Genomic DNA, 17,085 nt, shown 5'->3' on the forward strand with positions numbered 1-17,085 from the left:
GGTTTTTGAGTTTTTTGAAAAAAGTTATTTATTTAAAAAAAAATAAATCAATTTTGAACAGGATATCAGTCAGATACGTCATTAAATGTAATTCAATTTCAAACCCCCCCTGTATTATATCCAATATATTTCCTTCTCCCTCTTAAAATTATTATTTGCACATACCTATCAAAAAATCTGTTCCATCCCCCCATTCTGAAATCAATATTTAAATCAAGTCTAGTCCTCATATTTTAACCCCCTCTTTACCCTACCCTCCTTCTTTCCAAATATAACAGTAGTTTTAATTTCATCAAGACAATTGTTATTTCATAGCCCAATACCCAAGAGAAACAAAAAAGATCAACATAGTTTCCTCTTAGATACCATTTCAGTTTCAATTTCATATTTAACATAATTCTCTCAGTTTCCCCAAGACATCATTAATAATTATTCTATTAATTATCTCTTAAATTCTTAAATATCACAAATCTCAACTTATTCTGTAATGCTTTTAAATCAGATGTAATTAAAAAAACCTTTCTTACAAAGATCTACTTGAATTTATAGGATTTGTTAAAGTAACCACTAAGTCGTCTGCAAAACCTCTAACTTTGTACTCATATTGTCTAATTTTAATTCCCTCTATTTTCGTTAACTCTCGTATTTTATCCAATAATGGTTCCAGAGTCAAAACAAACAATAGTGGTGATAAAGGACATCCCTGTCTCGTTCCTTTCGAAATCTTAATAACTTCTGTCAGACTACCATTTATTATAATCTGAGCTGTTTGCTCTCCATAAATCGCTTTAATTATTCTAACAAAGCAATCTCCAAATTGCATTTTCTCTATTAATTTAAATAAAAAATCCCAATGCAATCGATCAAAGGCCTTCTCCGCATCCAAAAAAATAAGTGCTGCTAAGTATTCTTCTTTTCCAAATATTCAAATATATTAATAATCTGTCTAACATTATTCCTCATTTGCCTCCCTTTTATAAAACCAGATTGATCAGTATGAATTCTTTCTTGTAAAACTAACAATAATCTATTTGCTATTATTGGAAACGATTGATAAATATGGAAAGGTATCAGGATTCTAAACAACAGAAACAAAAATTAGAGGAAATAACAGGATTTGAGGTGGTAAAAAAGGTTAAATACTTAGGGGTTTATATTAGCTCATTGAACAAGAAACTTTATAAGAATAATTATGACTTGCTATGGCAAAAAGTTCAGAATGACATGAGTCTGGAAAAAACTGCAGCTTATTGCTATTGGGGAGGATAGCGGCTATCAAAATGAATGTGTTACCTAGATATTTGTTTCTGTTCCAGATGATACCAATAATTAAGAAAGATAAAAACTTGGAGGATTGGCAGAGTGGGATTAATAAATTTATATGGCAAGGTAAAAAGGCAAGAGTTAAAATGAAAATAATTCAGGACTTATGCCTAAAAATGCCTAATTTTAAACTATATTATGAAGCAGTAGCCCTTTCAGTAATAAGTGACTGGTTTAATTTAACGGAGGAAAGAATTTTGAATATAGAAGGTTATGACTTATTATATGGATGGCATGCGTATTTATTTTATGAAAAAAAGTGGATAGGGCTTTTAAGAGTCATGTGTTGAGAAGTGCTCTTTTGCGGGTCTGGAAAAAATATTCCTATAAACTAAACTATGAGATTCTTATATGGGCGAACCCCAGACATGCAATAGAGAATATAAATATAGAACAGAAACAGGAAATGATTACTTATAAAGAACTTTTGTATGCTGAAGGAGGTAGCTTGCAATTAAAATCATTACAGGTATTAAATGAAGAAGGGAGGAATTATACTTGGTTTCAATATGGGCAACTAAGTGTTAGATGGAAAGAAGATCAAAAAATTGGTATAATGCAAGGGAGGAAAATTTAATAAAGCAAATTAGAAATCAGACCCAGGAGCATATAAAGAGATTGTACAATGTGTTGCTTGAAATAGATTCAGAAAAGGATTTGGTAAAGGACTGTATGATAAAATGGGCACAGAATATTCAGGAACCAATAATGTTGGTAACGCGGTGTGGCTCAGGCTGTAAGAAGCCTGTTATTAAACACAGCTGCTTGCAATTACTGCAGGCTCGAGTCCCACCAGGCCCAAGGTTGACTCAGCCTTCCATCCTTTATAAGGTAGGTAAAATGAGGACCCAGATTGTTGGGGGGGCAATAAGTTGACTTTGTATATAATATACAAATGGATGAAACTATTGCCTTACACAATGTAAGCCGCCCTGAGTTTTCGGAGAAGGGCGGGATATAAATGTAAATAAATAAATAAATAATAAATAAATAAATAAACATGGGAGAAAATCTGGGTTAGAAATGTTAAGTTTACATAAGCACAGAATCTAAGGGAAAATCTTTATAAGATGTTTTATAGATGGCACTTAGATCCCAAAAAATTATCATGTATGTATCCTGATATTCAAGCGAAATGTTGGAGATGTGATTGTGATGACGCTACATATTTTCATATTTGGTGGACTTGTAAGAAAATCAAGGCCTTTTGGATAAGAATTTGGTGGATTATTCAAAATGTCCTGAAGAAGATGATAAAGTTCCTGCCGCAATTTTTCCTTTTGGGAATTATAACGGATTGTACAGTGACTGAGATTAAATTGATTTTGAACTTAATAACAGCAGCAAGGCTGTTGATTGGACAATATTGGAAGAAAAAAGAGTTACCTACAATAGAAGAATGGATATTGAAAATTACTAACTTGGCTGAGATGGCTAAAATCTCAGCCTTTTTGAAAGACAATACGCAGGAAAGATATTTAATTGAATGGAAAAAATGGATTGATTATTTACAAAACAGATATCAGATTAAGAGATATCAGATTGCCTTTGAATAATTAGGATGTATTATTTATATAATGGGGGGGGTTAGGAAATGAAAAGATTTGGATGAGGTTAATTGGATTAGAAGGGGAAAATTTTATTTATGTTTGGTTTATGTATAACAATACCTTGTGGTTGACCCAGGAAGCCGGGGGGGGGGGGAAGGAAGGGGGGGAAGGGGGTTTTGCGGGGGGGAAGGGGGAAAAATGTTTTTGTTTGTTAAAACTTTTTCAATTAAAAAAAAACAAAAAACCTTGCACTAGCACAGACAACAATTAGTAACCTCCCACCACCACCACCAACCGAAGCCGAACGCCAGGGTGGGACTGACAGGCGTTCCCACCTCACCAAGAAGGGGCGTCTCAGGTAAGTCAACGCCCATTCTCCCAGTTGGTGGGAACGCCTGTTGTCCTGTTAGGGAGGGAAGGTCCTGGTTCCGCGACAGATAGTCGGGAATGATCTGCTGCAAGACTCTCCTGCCGAATGCAGCATCAGCCGACGCATAGGCATCAAGACGATAGTGTCGTATAAATGGTGTAGGTGAAGACCAGGTTGCTGCTCTACATATTTCGTGGAGAGACGCCTGTGAACTCCAAGCCGCCGATGTGGCTGCACTGCTCGTGAAGTGTGCTGATATGTATCTTGGAACTGGGATTCCCTGGAGTTGACAGGCTGTGGCTATCGTAGCCCGGATCCATCGACTAAGAGACCTGGATGCTGCTTTGGTGCCTAATGAGCCAGTGAGCAAGGACACAAACATAGCCTCCAACTTCCGGAATGGAGCTGTGCATTGCAGATAAATTTTGAGGGCCCGGCGCACATCCAAAGTGTGCCACATGAGTTCTAGCCTATATTCTGGTGAAGGACAAAAATCCAGAAGAACTATTTCTTGCGTCCTGGGGAAAACTGAATTAACTTTGGGAATGAATGTGGGGTCCAACCTGAGTACCACCTGATTGGTGTAGAAAATGCAAAGCTCCTTCCTGATGGACAGCGCTGCCAGCTCGGAAACGCGCCTTACTGATGTAATAGCTATGAGGAAAGAAACTTTCAGAGAGAGGAACCATAATGAGACCTCCCTGAGGGGCTCAAAGGGAGACTTTGTTAAGGCAGTGAGCACCACATTAAGACGCCATGTTGGAAAATGATGGATAGTTGGTGGACGAAGGTTAGAAGGCCCCCTGAGGAAGTGCCGAATAAGGGGTCCTTAGTTGCCGCCAATAACAACCATCCACCCATGATGGAGGAGAGTGTCGACACTTGTCGTCGTAGTGTGTTAGGGGAAAGACCCTTCTCGAATCCCATCTGGAGAAATTGGAGGATGTGGAAGACAGAAGCCTCTATTGGTCTGACGGAACGAGAGACGCACTATGATGAAAAGATCTGCCACGTGGCCTCATAGATTTTTGTTGTTGTTGTTTACATTTATACCCCACCCTTCTCCGAAGACTCAGGGCGGCTTTACAATGTATAAGGCAATAGTCTCATTCTATTTGTATATATTTTTTACAAAGTCAACTTATTGCCCCCCCAACAATCTGGGTCCTCATTTTACCTACCTTATAAAGGGTGGAAGGCTGAGTCAACCTTGGGCCGGGCTCGAACCTGCAGTAATTGCAGGCTCTGTGTTCTAATAACAGGCTTCTCTACTGCCTGAGCTATCCCGGCCCCTAGATTCTGGTTGTAGATTCGCGGTGAGATGCTTGTAGCGTAGTAATGATGCCTTCTGGCAAGTTGAAAGACCTTAGGAGGTCCCGCTCAACCTCCACACGGTTAGATGGAACCATTGGGGATTGGGGTATCTGAGAGGCCCCTGAGTTAGACACATCCTGCTGTCCGGAATTCGCCAGGACGGAGTGACAGAGAGTCTGAGGAGGTCCACATACCAAGGTTTCCTGGGCCATGCTGGAGCTACTAGTATGAATTCTGCTTTGTGGAGGAGAAGCTTGGTTATCACCTTCGGGATCAGTGGCAAGGGAGGGAAGGCATAAAGGAGGGCTAGAGGCCACGGATGGTGGAGAGCATCCACTGCCTCGGTCCCCAGGATTGGATATCTGGAGTAAAACCTGGGAACCTGATGGTTGATTCTGGAGGCAAATAAGTCCACAGCTGGAAGTCCGAATCTGGAACAAATTGGGATGTAGTGACCACTCCGCTGGGTCGATGGAGTTGCGGCTGAGGGAGTCTGCCTGGATATTCGAACTCCCTGTGATGTAGTCCGCTGTGATTGAATTTAGGTGAGATTCCACCCAAAGGCTGAGGCGTAAGGACTCTTGCATTAGAGCTATTGAATGGGTCCCCCCTTGTTTGTTTACATGCGCTTTCGTGGTGGTATTGTCCATAAGCACGAGGACATCGTGCCCTGTTATCAGGTGACTGAAGCTGTGGAGGGCTAGAAAAATGGCCCTGAGTTCCAAGATGTTGATAGGTAGATTGCTCTCCTGCTGGGACCAGCGGCCCTGCACCAGATGCTGCCCTGAGTGAGCCTCCCAGCCAGCCAGGCTCTGGTGATGGTGGTTCTGGGTGGAGCCCGGAAGCAGCTGCCCTTGGTTATGGCATTGGAAGACCACCAGGCTAGAGAGTCCGAAACATCTGGAGGGAGTGTGACCTTCAACCGGGATGTGCTGCGCCGGCTTCTCTGATAAGGCAGGAGATACCACTGCAGAAGGCGGCTGTGTAGACGAGACCATGGAACGATTCCGAAAGAGGAAACCATTTTCCCTAGCAGTTGGGACAGTTGGAGTTAGGAGGACCGCGCGTGAACGCGGCAGTGATTGGCCAGGTGAGAAAGGCTTGACTTGCGGTCTTCCGAAAGAAATACCATGGAGGAAGAAGAGTCTATGACTGACCCTAGATGGAGTATTCTGGTGGATGGAGAGAGGTGGCTCTTGGTCCAATTAATGGAGAATCCATGGATTTGGAGTATGTGAATGGTCACCTCCAGATCGTGTTTAGCAGACTGGAGGGAATCAGACTGGATGAGAATATCATCCAGGTATGCTTACACCCTTATAGGGAAGGAGTGTACATGTGCCATAAGGGCTGCCATGATTTTGGTGAAGACTCTTGGAGCTGATGAGAGGCCAAATGGGAGAGCCCTGTATTGGAAATGGTGGCTTGCATAAGCAAACCGGAGAAATTTGAGATGCCCTGGATGGATTAGAATGTGGAGATAGGCTTCCGTTAAGTCGATAGACGAAAGGAAGTCTCCCGGCCGAATGCTCTCCAAAATGGAGGAAAGGGAATGCATTTTAAACTGGCGGTACATGATATACCGGTTGAGTGATTTCAAATCAAGAACTGCCCTCCAACCTCCCGAGGACTTTTTCACAATAAATAGACGGGAGTGGAATCCCAGCCCTTTTTGATCTGTTGGAACCGGCTCAATGGCACAGATGCTAAGCAGATGTTTAATGGCAGATTCAACTAATGCCCTTTTAGAAAGGTTATGTGAGACAGGGCATTGTAGAAAACCCCCCCTCCAGGGATGTGGAGGAAAATTTGAGGGATAAGCCCTCTCGGATAGTGGATTTGACCCATGAATCAGAGGTTATGTTGTGCCTCGCCCGTCCCGCTCTCCGCAGCCGGGCCCCTCTCATCTCCTGTTATCTCAGCCAGAGACTGATAGTGCAGATGAATGGCCTGGCATGCCTCCAGCCCCCAGTCTTGGCACCATGCCCAGACAGACTGAACAAATAACCCCCCCACAGCGTGTGAGCATGATGCGCATGAAGCCAGTCATGAGCTAGAATTGCCGGCAGCTGGAGGGTGGACAGATCCCCGCTTCCAGAGAATGGAGAGGCGACATCAGCAAAAGGAAGGGAGAGGCAGGCCTGGATAAGTGCTGAGTCATAGAGCCACACCCCATGGCCTATATAAAGGATCTGCTTTCTGGCATTCTTTGAGTCAGGCAAAGTCTAATCTGGTTGCTGAAGTCACACCTTGGATTCCTGCCTGCCCTGAGAACTCTGACAGGACTTTGGCAAAGCTGCAGAGGCTTCGTGGCCACGTTTGAGACAGACTTTCCAGACCCGGCCGTCAGAGGAGGAGTGGGACATGACAGGTTATTTGGTCCTAGTTGTCCGCAAATTGGGCAAATGTGTGCCAACTGGAAGAGAGGTATAATTATTTGTTGTGCCTAAAGGGACGCCAGCTTCCTCCCCTGTATGCCTTACGGGAAGGGAATCTAGCACCCTGTCTGACCTGGAAGTCGGAAGATTGAGTGCCTCTGGATGATGGTAACCTTTGGGAGCTATGTCCGAAGAATGACTCCGTGGCTCGAAAGGACTGGATTCGGCCATATGGTTGAAGACGAGTTTCACTTCTTCTGGAAACGGATGGTAGAATTTTTCTTTTGTCCCTCGTTTCTACTAGAAGTGGTTCTAATGGAGCTCCAAAAAGCTTGTCCCCTGAATAGGGAGCTGCTGCTAGGCGCCATTTATTTCAGGCATCGGCTTGCCAGTTGCGGAGCCAGAGAAGGCATCTTGAAGCCACTGATGTACCTATGGCTCTGGCCGCAAAACGGGCAGCATTCAGGGTGGCATCGGCCGAATATTCTAATGATGCCCTGATTTTGTTAAGATCCTGATGGGACCTTACATCAGCCGCTGGGATCCGATCCTACAGTTGTTTTAGCTACAGCAAGGAGGAATTATCAAAGAAAGAGACTGCTGAGGCAGCTTTGACCGCCCATGCTGCCGCTTGGTGCCCTTTGATGAGCAGCTTTTCCGCCCGTTTATCTTCAGGGCGTAACGTTTCGTTAGCAATGTTTCCAAATTATGGGCTACATTAATGTTTCCAAATTATGGGCTACATTGTAAAGCCTCTTGTCCATACCATTTGGATTGGGGCCAGATCCTGGAAATGCCCATTGACGTTGAACTACGTCTTCAAATAACTTTGGAGCCGGTACCATTTCGGTTTCTACCGAGGGCTCCACAAAAAGAGCTTTGGTTGTATCTGTCTCTGCTTGAGATCTTGTGGGACGGGGAACAACTCCCAATCTGGTGGTGTTTTGAGCTTTGAAAAGGAGAGAGCGAAATAATTGCTGCTTGAATAAGCCTATGAATGATGGCTGATCCGGTTCCAAACCCTCATCATCAGATAAGGACATGTCTCTATTCAATTCCTCATCAGATAAGGATCCCTGAGCTTCCAGCTCTTGTTCCTGATAATGACTGGATTCCCCCAGGTCAGCTGAAGCTTGGCTCTGAATCATTCTGGAGGAATAGTCTCCCACTACTGGAGATGAGCTGGAATGCATACACTGGGCAAAGCCTTGCTTAATGGCTTCTGTTATCATATGACCCAGATCAGGCGGGCTGGAGACACCAATCCTTGGGGTGGGGAAGCCGCTTGAACTGCGGGAATGTCAGGAAGAGGTTGGAATAAGGGCCCCAAACTGGCTGGAGATTGTTGAACTGAGGTAGGTAAACGGTCAGGAGACCAAGCTGTAGATCCCCCGTGTGTTGAAGAAGCCCTGGCTGGGCTATGGCCTCTGGAAGGAGGAGCTGGAGGCTCCGATGGGGGGGAGGCAAGGACATGGTCTGCTGATTGGAGTTGGGCCTTGTTACTGACCCATTCCAGGGCTTTATGCCTGCGCTCTTCTGTCCTGGCTGCCCTGGAAGATTTCACCTTATGGGCCTTGGAATGGGAGCTAGCATCCCTGTGGGAGGAAGAAGAACCCTGTCCTGGGTCAGAGGAATGGCTGCTGTGGCTCTTGGAGGTGGATTGAGTTGCATCCGCCATTTTGAATTCCCCAACTACAATATGGCCGAAAAGCTCACCAAAAGAAAGGGGGGGCGAAGCCGCTTTACTCACGATCTGGCAAGCTGGTTGGAATGGAGAAGCTTGGAAAACTTTCACGGCTCCGAAGCGCAATCACTCGCCGTCCGGCTCTAGCGCGATCAGTCAAGGAAGGCACAGAAAATGCTTTGTGCCCAAACGGCAGCAGAGAAAACCCCCCGTTTGGATTGCTGCGCAGTGGCCCTCCATGAAGAGGTAGAAATGGGCCTAAAGGGGGTATCTCCTTTCCCCTTGCAGGATCTGCCAGCTGGCAGTCCTGTGCCGTTCCGTGCGGCAGTTGGCGGAATCAGGCAAAGCCCTTCTCACCGGTATCACAACTCCTTGGTGGTCCGGAGGAGAAAGAAAAAAAGAAGAAAAAAAATCCTTAGCAATTGTTTGAGAAATTCTTCCACTCGGAGAGAGAAGAGATAGACCTGTCCGGTCCCTGCAAGACTGAGTCGAAAAGCTGGAGGATACAGGAAGAGGCGGGGCTTAAATAAAGTTTCAGCAGACTTGGTCCTATTGAGCAGGCACGAGATATCACCCATCCTGACAGGCGTTCCCACTGACTGGGAGAATAGGGGTGGGCGTATTTAGTGCGTGATGCATCTGGGCCACAGGCCATGAGTTTGACATCCCTGGTCTAAAGGGGTGGGTGGAATGCACCATTTTACAGTGTTCCCTAAATAGATTAATCTAAACAGTGTGTGCAGAGAGCAGTGTGGTGGCCTAGAGGTTGGGTTCTCGCCTCATGTTCAAGATGCTGTAAATTTGATCCTAGGAAGTGGCAGATATTTCTCTCTGGGCACAACGAGTAATTGTCTGCTGCGAACTCTGCATAAGCGTCAGGAAGGGCATCCAGCCAGTAAACACTCAAGCTATTTATTTAGCCACCCCAACTCCAACCCGATGTAATTACAGGGTCATTAAAAGTAAAAAAAAAGTCAGTGTTCATAGAAGACTAGCCAACCTATGGTTACTTCATTGTAGTATCGTAAACAGCTTCACTCACTCAGTTTTAGCTGAGTAACTGTCATGTGCCATTTACATTCAGGATGCTTTTGCAATGATGCCATCATCATTTAACAATGTATTTTTCAAGGGCCACATCTGAAGATGACTTAGAAGCTGCAAATAGTTCAAAAGGAACCAGCTTGATTGCTGACAAAAAAAGTAGTTCAACATTTTATTAAGTGTTCACCGTGTTCACAATTATTAGGCAAGTGAATATGACCATATCATCCTTTGTATGCATATTTTCCACCTCCAAGCTGTATATAAACTTAAATGCTTAGTGGATATAAGCAGATCAGGTGATGTGTATTTGTGTAATGAGAGAGGGTATGTCCTAAGGAGATCAATACCCTATATCAAGATGTGCATAATAATTAAGCAGCTTCTTTTCCTCAGGCAAAATGGGCAAAAAAGAAATTTAACGGACTCTAAAAAGTCAAAAGTTGTAAAGTCTTTCAGAGGGATTCAGTACTCTTTAAATTCCTAAGATATTGGAGCGCGATCACAGAACCATCAAACATTTTGTTGCTAGCAGTCAACAGTGTCGCAAAAAATGTGTTGAGAAAAAAAGATACACTTTAACTGACAAAGATTTAAGAAGAATCAAAATGAAGCTACCAGGAACCCATTATCCTCCACTGCTGTCATTTTCCAGAGCTGCAACCTATCTGGAGTGCCCAGAAGTACATGGGGTTCAGTGCTCAGAGACATGGCCAAGGTAAGGAAGGCTGAAACCCAACTACCACTGAACAAGATACGTAAGTTGAAATGGCAAGACTGGGCCAAGAAATAGCTAAAGACAGATTTTTCAAAGGGTTTATGGACTGATGAGATAAGAGTGACTCTTGATGGACCAGATGGATGGGCCCATGGCTGGATCAGTAATGGGCACACAGCTCCATTTCGACGCAGATGCCCACAAGGTAGAAGTGATGTACTGATATAGACTAGTATTATTGAAGATGAACTAGTTGGACATTTTCGGGTTGAAGATGAACTCAAAATCAACTCCCAAACCTACTTGCCAGTTTTTAGAAGACACATTCTTCAAGCAATGGTGCAGGAAAAAGTCTGCACCTTTCAAGAAGACCTTGATTTTTATGCAGGACAATGCTCCATTGCATGCATGAAAATACTCTACTGTGTGGCTAGCCAGTAAAGGCCTTAAAGATGAAAGAATAATGACATGTCCCCCTTCTTCACCTGATCCTCACTCTATTGAGAACTTGTGGGCTCTTCTTAAATGGAAGATTTTATGGTGAAGGAAAACAATACACCATCTGAACAGTGTCTTGGAGGTTGTGGTTGCTGCTGCACATAAAGTTGATCGTCAATAGATCAAGAAACTGACAGTCTCCATGAATGGAAAGTTTATGACTGTTGCTAAAAGAAGAGTGGCTAAACTGGTCACTGGTGTGTTTTTTTAACTGTCAGAATTTTTTATTTGTAAATTTTGAGTTGTTTATTATTCTCATTTTAACAGATGAAAATAAATGAGATGGGAAAATTTTCATTTTTCATTTAATTGCATAATAATTCTGCACACTAATAGTTGCCCAATAATTGTGCACACATATTTTTATTTCCCCTTCCTACCAAATAATCTCAACTGTCAATAACTGTCCTTCCGGAGAAACCGGAAGCATCGCGAGACCGGCTGGAGAAATAGCAGGCTCCAACAAGCCCCACGAAAATCCAGCCAGACAAACTGATATCGGGGGGTCTTTGGACCAGAACCATCTTATACGGATGGTGAAGGAGAGGTGCCTCAGACTACCAAGAGGAACAGGCAAGTTCCTTGAAAGGTCGGAGGCTGCTCTTCAAACTGAGGCAGCGGCCATTGAAAAATGATCGCTCTGAAGCTGGGGCAACCGAACTAAGTTGTTTGTGCAGGAACGGTGTCTGAAGGAGTGATTGGCTAACTCACAGGTAAAAAAGAAAATTTTTAACATCCTTAAAAGGTGTCCCAGAGCAGAAATGCACAGCTAATTGGCACTTGGGAAAGTTAATGGAGGGAGAAGAACAAAGAGGAGGTTAAAATACTAAAGCCCAATAAAGAAAATTTTACAACTGGATTTAAAATTGGATTTGGAGAAATTAAAAATAATAAAAGAAAAAGAAACCAGAGGAAAGGTGCTTTTTATATGGATTAAAATATTTTTGAAAGTTTTGGCATTTGAAGGAAAAGAACAAAGAGGAAGTTAAAATACTAAAGCCCAAGAAAGGAAATTGTATATATGGATTTAAAATTGAATTTGGAGAAACTAAAAATGGGCATTGGTCCTACCTGAACGTGGATTCTTATTGGGGCTGCGGCATCAGTCAGACATGGGGTTGCTACAGCCAGATCTGCCTAGAGACTGAGTCATAGATTTTTGACCACGCCACTTGTTCCTTCCTGTTGGGCCCAGTTTTGGTGAAGACAGGTCAGAAGAAAATCTCCATCTGGAAGAAACTCCGTCAAAGGCAGGGCAGAATAGAACGTCTCCATCTGGAAGAAAAATGCCTTCAACATTAGAGACAAATCAGCAACAGGCCCTGAGCAGGAAGGGAGGGGCTGACCAATGCCACAGCCCCAACGAGAATCGGCGTTCAGGTAGGACCAACACCCATTCTCCAGTGAGGCTGCGGCATTGGTCAGACAAGGGACATACCAAAGCTACTGGTAGTCCTAAGGGCAGGATGTCGAAGGGCCTGGAGTGGCCCCTGCATGATGCACCTGCTGCAAGACTATTCTTCTGGAGGATGCTTCTGTAGAAGCAAAAACATCCAACTTATAATGGCAGATGAAAGGTGAAGGAATAGACCAGGTAGCCTGGCAGACCTCCTCAAGGGAGGCCTGCGTGGTCCAGGCCACAGATGTAGCCGTGCTCCATGTGGAGTGGGCCGTGATGCATCTGGGAACAGGAAGCACCTGGACCTGATCAGTCGATACAAGCTCTAATCCAGTGATCAATGGTAAAGGAACAAACCTTAGTCCCAAGGGAACTTGGTAAAAAGGAGACAAATAATGCCAGATTTCCTGGATGTGGCAGTTCTTTTAATATAAATTAAATTATGTCTAGTGTGTGCCATCGTCGCTCTAACACATGAGATGGCCTGGGGCAGAAATTAGGAAGCACTACTTCCTCGGCCCTGTAAAACCAAGAATTAATCTTTGGAATGAATGAAGGGTCCACTCTCAAGACTACTGTGTTGGGATGGAACACACAGAGGTCCTCCCTGATGGAAAGAGCTGTTAGCTTTGAGATACATTGAGTGGACATTATGGCAACTAGGAATGCCACCTTTAGTGTGAGGTACCTAAGACTGGTAGTTCAGAGAGGCTTAAAGGGGGCCTCAATCAAGGCATTGAGAACCTTAGTCAGATCCCAGGTGGGATATCTGTGAACTATTGAGGGCCATAAGTTACCAGCGCCCCGTAAAAACCATCAAATGATTCAGTGCCATGTTAAGGGCTCCCCTGAGTTACCTGACAATACTGTGGAGATGGTCACCATATGACGTTGGATGGTGCTGTGGGCCAAGCCGCGATCCAGACCATCCTATAGAAACTCAAGCACCTGTGGAACAGAAGCTGAGAGAGGATTAACCTGGTGCGACGCCCACCACCAGGAAAAGGTCAGCCAGATGGTGTTGTACAGTCTGACTGTGGAACCGCACCTCGACACCTGAATGGTGCAAATGATCCTGTCAGAGTAATTGTCTTGCTTCAGGAGGACGCCTTCAAGTACCAGGCGGTCATTTGGAGTCACTGGGGCTCCGGATGAAGCAGGCCCCCCTGGTGGAAAGTGGTCCTTCCTGAGGCCCTTCCATGGGAATGATGCTAAGAGATTGACAAGCTCCATGAACCAGGGTCAACGGGGCTAATGCGGGGCCACTAAGATGAGTTCTGCCTCGTCAGAGATGACTTTCCGAATTAGTGCCGGTATCAGTGGCAGTGGAGGGAAGGCATAATGTAGGCCAGATGGCCAAGGGAGGCGAAGGACATTGACCCCTTCCACTTCGGTCGTCAGAAACCTCGCATAATAGCGAGGAAATTGGTGGTTCAGGTTCAACACAAAGAGGTTCATGGCCGGAGTCCCAAACTTGCTGCATATGTCAAGGAAAATGTCTGTGTGCAGCTACCATTTGGCATTGTCCACTTGAGTCCTGCTTAGATAATCTGCTTGGGTGTTTTCAGTCCTCGCGATGTGCTCCGCCTGAATGGAGAGGATGTTGCTCTTGGCCCACATTCTGAGGTGATTCCTCCATGAGTCACCTTGAGCAGGTCCCCCTTGGTGGACAGGTGGGAACTCACAACCTTGGACCTTTGGGTCCTCTCCATAGTCAAATTCAGCCTTCCCCTAGATTTTATCTCCGAACCCCCAAGCCACTTCTTACAGTGTCCAATCTCAAACCACAGGACCAGACAAAAGCTTATGGAACAGGCTGTTCAGCATCTCCTCCAGATTTGAGCTATCAAGGAGGTTCCAAAAAGCCAGTGGAAGCAGGGCTATTATTCCACTCTATTTGTTGTACCAAAGTGTTCGGGGGTGTGTGTGGAAGGCGATTCTAGATTTAAAATCCCTCAATACCCACATCACATACCGACGGTTCAAAATGTGTCCACTAATGTTGATACTGCAGGTCATTCGCCACAACGACTTTCTGGTCTCAATGGACCTCATGGAGGCCTACCTCAACATTCCTATTCTGCCAGTCCATCAAAAGTACCTTCGCTTTTGCTATGCAGGCAGGCATCTACAATACAGAGCTCTTCCCTTTGGCCTGGCCTCAGCCCCACTGTGCTTCACGAAGTTCTTGGCAACTGTGGCAGTGCATCTATGGCTGAAGCCGATAAGACTCCAAGCATACTTGGACTACACCTTAATCCAAGCACAGTCATTCAGCAAAGCTCAGCAGGATCTCAATCTCATGATTCAGACCTTACTTGACCACGGCTTCCTGGTCAATTACAAGAAGAGCCATCTGATTCTGGTCACCAAGATCATCCATCTGGGCGCCATCATCGACACTGCGCAGGGAAAAGTATACCTATCTCTGGAAAGGAGGGCCGACATACAGGACCTGATATCTCAGATTCACAAGAATCCACTGGTTCCTCTCGCCACCTTGTCCAAGTTGCTGGGCAAGATGGTCTCATGCATGCAGATTGTTCCCTGGGCATGACTGCATGCTCGGCACCTCCTGTGGTTCTTACTTCCTTTTCAACGAGTGCGAAGGTCTCACACCTTAACCAAAGTCAGGGTTCCTCTCCAAGTCAGGAGATCTCTACACTGTGTTGTGTCTTGTCCGATCTCACCACCACAGCCGAGGTCTGCTTATCTGCTTCCGAACGCTGAAGAATGTCCTAGCATGCCTCCCGGCCCCAGCCCTGGCTCCATGCCCAGACAGGCTGAGGAGGGGGCATCTCCCGGCCCCAGCTCTGGCTCCATGCCCAGGCAAATGGAGCAACTAGACCCCTCCCCCTCCTCCACAGCATGTGAGCCTGAGGAAGGTCAATTACCAACAGCTGCCGATTGGAGTGACCCTCGCGTCAGAAGACTTGATAGGCGGAGGCAACAGAAGGAAGGGAGGGGTAGGCCTGGATAAGTGCTGAGTCATGGAGCCACACCCCATGGCCTATATAAAGGATCTGCTTTCTGGCAGTCTCTGAGTCAGGCAAAGTCTAAACGTATCTTGCTGAAGTCACTTTCTGGTCTCCTGCCTGCCCTGAGGACTTTGCTAGGACTTTGGAAGAGCTGCAGAGGCACACCTGATTCAGATTTCCCTGACCCGGCCATCAGCGGAGGAGTGGGACACGACACACTGGTGGACATCACCTTCCCTGGACAAGGGGTGTCTTTTCAAGAAACCCCAGAGACTCAATCTTACAATGGACGCCAGTCTCTTTGGCTGGGGAGCTCACCTCAACTCCCAAGTAGCACAAGGTCGCTTGTCATCCAACAACCTCACCAATCCGATCAACTGGCTGGAGTTGAAGGCAATCCATCCAGCCTTCAGTCACTTTCTTCAGTCGCTTTTGCAAAATCAACATGTACTGTACATGTACATGTACTGATCTTGACAGACAACGCTGCCGCAAAGGCACACTATCAATTGCCAAGGGTGGACACATTCAAGGCGACTCATGGAGGAGTCCTTTACCCCGGCAGGTGGGACTGCAAGCAGATTATCTAAGCAGTACTCAAGTGAACAATGCCGAATGGTAGCTGCACACAGACATTTTCCTTGACATATGCAGCAAGTTTGGGACTCCGGCCATCGATTTCTTTGCATTGAACCTGAACCACCAACTTCCTCGCTATTATGTGAGGTTTCTGACGACCGGAGTGGAAGGGGTCAATGTCCTTCGCCTCCCTTGGCCATCTGGCCTACATTATGCCTTCCCTCCACTGCCACTGATACCGGCACTAATTTGGAAGGTCATCTCTGACAAGGCAGAACTCATCTTAGTGGCCCTGCATTGGCCCCGTTGACCCTGGTTCATGGACCTTGTCAGTCTCTCAGCATCATTCCCATGGAAGGGCCCCAGGAAGGACCACTTTCTGCCAGGGGGGCCTGCTTCATCCGGAGCCCCAGTGGCTCCAAATGACCGCCTGGCACTTGAAGGGGTCCTCCTGAAGCAAGACAATTACTCTGACAGGGTCATTCGCACAATTCAGGCATCAAGGCGCAGTTCCACAGTCAGACTGGCTGACCTTTTCCCCGTGGTGCACACATCGCACCAGGTTAATCCTCTCTCAGCTTCTGTTCCACAGGTGCTTGAGTTTCTATAGGATGGTCTGGATCGCAGCTTGGCCCACAGCACCATCCAACGTCACGTGGCGACCATCTACACAGTATTGTCAGGTAACGCAGGGGAGCCCTTAACATGGCACTGAGTCATTTGATGGTTTTTACGGGGTGCTGGTAACTTATGGCCCTCAACAGATATCCCACCTGGGATCTGACTAAGGTTCTCAGTGCCTTGACTGAGGCCACCTTTGAGCGTCTCCAAACTACCAGTCTTAGATACCTCACACTAAAGGTTGGCCCCCTACGGGAGGGTTGGGTGGTGAGTCATTTGCGGCAGCGGGATTGGTAGTAGCCAGAACCCCAAAACCTGAATTTGAGGTTTATGAGAAGGAGAAGGATTACTAGAATGGGAATGAGCCTCCCTTGTAACCAATTGTAAAACAGCTTTTGTGACTTGCCTTTCTAAGGACTTGTGTCTCCATTCAAGGTCTCTGGCCTCTCCTTAGAAATATGCTTGTGCTTTCAGGAAGCCTTCATGCAAGTGGAAGTTCCAGCCACCTCCCTATCTGTAGAACGATCCGCCATTTTAGAATGCTGTACTTACTGCGACCAAGATGGCGACCAGAGTTATATAAGCCTCAAAGACACCATGAGGTAGGCCGAACAGTGGCGGCTGTGCCA

At 45.7% G+C, this 17,085-nt stretch overlaps 1 protein-coding gene across 1 annotated transcript in view; it reads right to left on the reverse strand.

Annotated features, from left to right (window-relative positions):
* The window catches only part of FOXP2 (forkhead box P2), a 1,142,483-nt gene that overhangs the window by 1,091,831 nt on the left and 33,567 nt on the right, over positions 1-17,085 (reverse strand). Inside the window, exon 2 of the mRNA XM_058190721.1 lies at positions 11,951-12,154. The gene's annotated coding sequence lies outside the window, so the exon portion shown is untranslated. The remainder of the gene's footprint in view (positions 1-11,950; positions 12,155-17,085) is intronic.

Source organism: Ahaetulla prasina, chromosome 7 (assembly GCF_028640845.1).
Source record: "Ahaetulla prasina isolate Xishuangbanna chromosome 7, ASM2864084v1, whole genome shotgun sequence".
NCBI lineage: Eukaryota > Metazoa > Chordata > Lepidosauria > Squamata > Colubridae > Ahaetulla > Ahaetulla prasina.